This window comes from Eretmochelys imbricata, chromosome 5 (assembly GCF_965152235.1).
Source record: "Eretmochelys imbricata isolate rEreImb1 chromosome 5, rEreImb1.hap1, whole genome shotgun sequence".
NCBI lineage: Eukaryota > Metazoa > Chordata > Testudines > Cheloniidae > Eretmochelys > Eretmochelys imbricata.
In genome coordinates this window covers 1,363,887-1,368,000 of record NC_135576.1, presented here as the reverse complement: position 1 = coordinate 1,368,000, position 4,114 = coordinate 1,363,887, and positions in this window count along the sequence as shown.

Here is a 4,114-nt window from a genome sequence, read left to right as displayed (position 1 = left end):
CTGGGAGCCGGCTGCAGCTCCGGGGCTCACTGGGGAGGGGCTGGCAGTGCCTGTGCAGTGCTGGCTGTGCGGGAACCGGCTGTGCCGCGGTGCTGGCTGTGCGGGAACCGGCTGTGCCCGCGGTGCTGGCTGTGGGGGAACCGGCTGTGTCCGCGGTGCCGGCTGTGGGGGAACTGGCTGTGTCCGCGGTGCCGGCTGTGGAGGGACCGGCTGTGCCCCCGGCGCTGGCTGTGCGGGAACCGGCTGTGCCCACGGCGCTGGCTGTGCGGGAACCGGCTGTGTCCGCGGTGCCGGCTGTGGGGGAACCGGCTGTGTCCGCGGTGCTGGCTGTGGAGGAACCGGCTGTGTCCGCGGTGCCGGCTGTGGGGGAACCGGCTGTGTCCGCGGTGCCGGCTGTGGAGGGACTGGCTGTGTCCGCGGCGTTGGCTGTGGGGGAACCGGCTGTGTCCGCGGTGCCGGCTGTGGGGGAACCGGCTGTGTCCGCGGCGTTGGCTGTGGAGGGACCGGCTGTGTCCGCGGCGTTGGCTGTGGAGGGACCGGCTGTGTCCGCGGCGTTGGCTGTGGGGGAACCGGCTGTGTCCGCGGTGCCGGCTGTGGAGGGACCGGCTGTGTCCGCGGTGCCGGCTGTGGGGGAACCGGCTGTGTCCGCGGTGCCGGCTGTGGAGGGACTGGCTGTGTCCGCGGCGTTGGCTGTGGGGGAACCGGCTGTGTCCGCGGTGCCGGCTGTGGAGGGACCGGCTGTGTCCGCGGTGCCGGCTGTGGAGGGACCGGCTGTGTCCGCGGTGCCGGCTGTGGAGGGACTGGCTGTGCCCGCGGTGCTGGCTGTGGGGGAACCGGCTGTGTCCGCGGCGTTGGCTGTGGAGGGACCGGCTGTGTCCGCGGTGCCGGCTGTGGAGGGACCGGCTGTGTCCGCGGTGCCGGCTGTGGAGGGACCGGCTGTGTCCGCGGTGCTGGCTGTGGAGGGACCGGCTGTGTCCGCGGTGCCGGCTGTGGGGGAACCGGCTGTGTCCGCGGCGTTGGCTGTGGAGGGACCGGCTGTGTCCGCGGTGCCGGCTGTGGAGGGACCGGCTGTGTCCGCGGTGCCGGCTGTGGAGGGACCGGCTGTGTCCGCGGTGCCGGCTGTGGAGGGACTGGCTGTGTCCGCGGCGTTGGCTGTGGGGGAACCGGCTGTGTCCGCGGCGTTGGCTGTGGGGGAACCGGCTGTGTCCGCGGTGCCGGCTGTGGAGGGACCGGCTGTGTCCGCGGTGCTGGCTGTGGAGGGACCGGCTGTGTCCGCGGTGCCGGCTGTGGGGGAACCGGCTGTGTCCGCGGCGTTGGCTGTGGAGGGACCGGCTGTGCCCCCGGCACTGGCAGAGGATCTAGCTCACTCGCTCTGTGGCAGAAGAAAAGGGATCTCACAGACAGCAGGAAGCAGACGTTTGCATAGAGCTGGGAGCAGGTGGGGCCGGCCAAGCGCAGATGGGCTCTCGCCAGCAGCCAACTTCTCTTTTACTTTCTCCAAGCAGAGAAAGTCCCGACCCCTCCCCTGGAGCTAATGAACTTACAGGAGCAGGCTGGAGGGGCTGGTGCGATCCACCCCACGCTCTGTACGGAGATGCCCAGCCTGGCGGAGGCAGAGTTGGTCCAGACCCCACCGGGTTACCGGGGAGGGGCCTTTGTGGCTGGGTGACTCTGGGGAGAGCAGAGCAGCTTGTCTGCCGGCAAGAGCTGCAGCATTGATTTGCCACCCCTGGCCATGTGCAAGGCGCTGCTCAGACAGGGACGGAGACGCTCTCCCTGCCCTGGGAGCTACGCTCGGCACCGGCTCCGTGCAGAGGGCAGGGCGCTGGGAAGAGAAGCCTCTGGCTTGGCCTGTGGTTGAAGCTGAAGACTTTGTGAGTCGCTGCCATGCAGGGCTGGGGCCGACGCTGACCGATCTGCCAGCCTGTCTCTGTCGGCTCAGAGCGTGACGACGTCACCCCGAACGCCGTGCCATGCTGGCAAAGCCCCAGCGTGGATGCGGTTATCCCGGCTCCAGGGGCCATAGCCGGGACAGCGTGTTCCCTCCAGGGCTCTGGTCTAAGCTACGCCAGCAGCCGCACCCTCTGGTCAGCCCAGTGGCGTCTCCTGCGTGTCAGGGTGTCTGGTCTGGCAGGGCCTCCCAGGGCAGACAAGGGCTCCGGGGCCCGTGGAGGAGGAGCGGCCGGCAGGGCCCGGTGGGGGTTTGGTGCCAGGCACAGGGAGCAGGCAGGCTTGGAGCAGGCAGTGAGATGTTTGACTTCGGGGCAATAGCACGGGGCAGCCGGCCCCTGTCTACCTGCGATGGGCTTCTTTCCGGAGAACCAGCCCGTCTCAGCCCAGCTGTGAACAATCAACTGGCTGCTGGCTGGCGGCTGCCTGGCTAACAAGCCCCTGGGCCCCGTAGGAGGTGACCGGAGCTCAGTGGACGAGGGGTTCGGGGAGAGAGATGCTCCGGGAAGGGAGGTGGGGCTGGACCTTCCCGAGAGCTGCGGGAGGCCCAGGCTGTGAGGAGCCGTGTGCTGGGAGAAGGGCTGCAGCTGGCAGGAAGGCCCTGGCTCCAGGGACGGGATAACGGGGGGTGGGGGGTGCCTTGGGGGTGCGGCCGGAGCGTGGCACTGCCGGACTCAGCCAGAGGCATCCGGGGAAAGGTCTTTCTCGTGTTCCTGGGAATTGTCTGTTCATGAAACCGGCGCCTCCGAAGGGGGCTGCTCTTGGACTGATGCCAGCCTGGCTGAAGCTACAGGCGGGGCGACCCGCCTGGCACCCCTGCTCTCTGCACCCGGCCCAAAGGGGCAAGCGGGTGTCAAGGAGTCCCCGGGCATTGCTCTGAAACTGCTCCCCATGAAGCCAGGCAGGACTCTGGGGAAGTCTCCTCTGTGGGAGCAGCCTGTCTGCAGAACACACAGCTCACACGGCTTCCAACTTACTGGGTCTGACCTAGGAGCATTCAGCCTCCTCTGCCCCTCCGTGCACTTCCCCCAGCCAGTCCGCCCAGGTGGGGTCCTGGGGAAGCCAGAGGGTCCTGCCCCCCAACTCCGCAGTCAGACGGGACTCTCAGCCAGCCAGTAAAACAGAGGTTTATTAGATGACAGGAACATGGTCTAACACAGAGCTTGTAGGTGCAGAAAACAGGATCCCTCAGCTGGGTCCATTTTCGGGGGCAGCGAGCCAGACAAACACGTCTGCACTTCACTCCATGTCCCCAGCCAGCCCCAAACTGAAACTCCCTCCAGCCCCTCCTCCCCTGGGCTTTGTCCCTTTCCCGGGCCAGGAGGGCACCGGATTCCTTTGTTCTCCAACCCTTTAGCTCTCACCTTGCAGGGGAGAAGGGCCCAGGCCATCAGTTGCCAGGAAACAGGGTGTCGGCCATTCTCTGTGTCCAGACCCCCGCACACACCTGCCCTCTAGGGCTCTGCAATGATCATACACCCTTATCCCACCCCCTAGATACTTAAGAACTGCCTAGGGGAAACTGAGGCACCCCCACACTATTCAGAGGAAACATTAAGAACAGTGCCACTTCATCACATCTCTCCCCCCTTCGAGATCGAACTGAGCGGGGTCACTTTAGCCGGTGACCTGGGGAAGTTTGAAACCACCAACGTTCCCATGGATGCCCCAACATCTCTCCCATTCCTTGGTAGGAGTTACACCAGGCCCTTCCCGTTTCACGCCCTCCCTTTGGTCGGGGGTGGTCGATAGCACTCGCAGGCTGCATGTGGGAAGGTTTATGCGGCCCGTGCCCTTTGGCCGCCCCAAAACCCCAGGGGGTCAAACTGGGATTGGGTCTTCTCCCCAACAACCTGTTACAGGATTGTTTAACTTTCTTAACAGCTTTCACTCCATCTGAGACCTTCTCAGAGCTATCAACACTGGATCTTTCAACAGGAAAGTCAGTGGATCCATTCACAACAGAACATTTCTGGCCTTTAGGAACTGAAACTTTCTTGATTAAATCACTTTCACACCCTTCAGTGGCAGTAAACTGCTTGCAAAGACTCCATGAGGATTCCTTTCCCTAGGGCTTTTCTATGCAACAATTCACCCCTCACAGAAATTCTGCTCTTACCCTCTTCACCTAGGGCTTGCTCTAGAGGAACACTTTCCTGAGCAA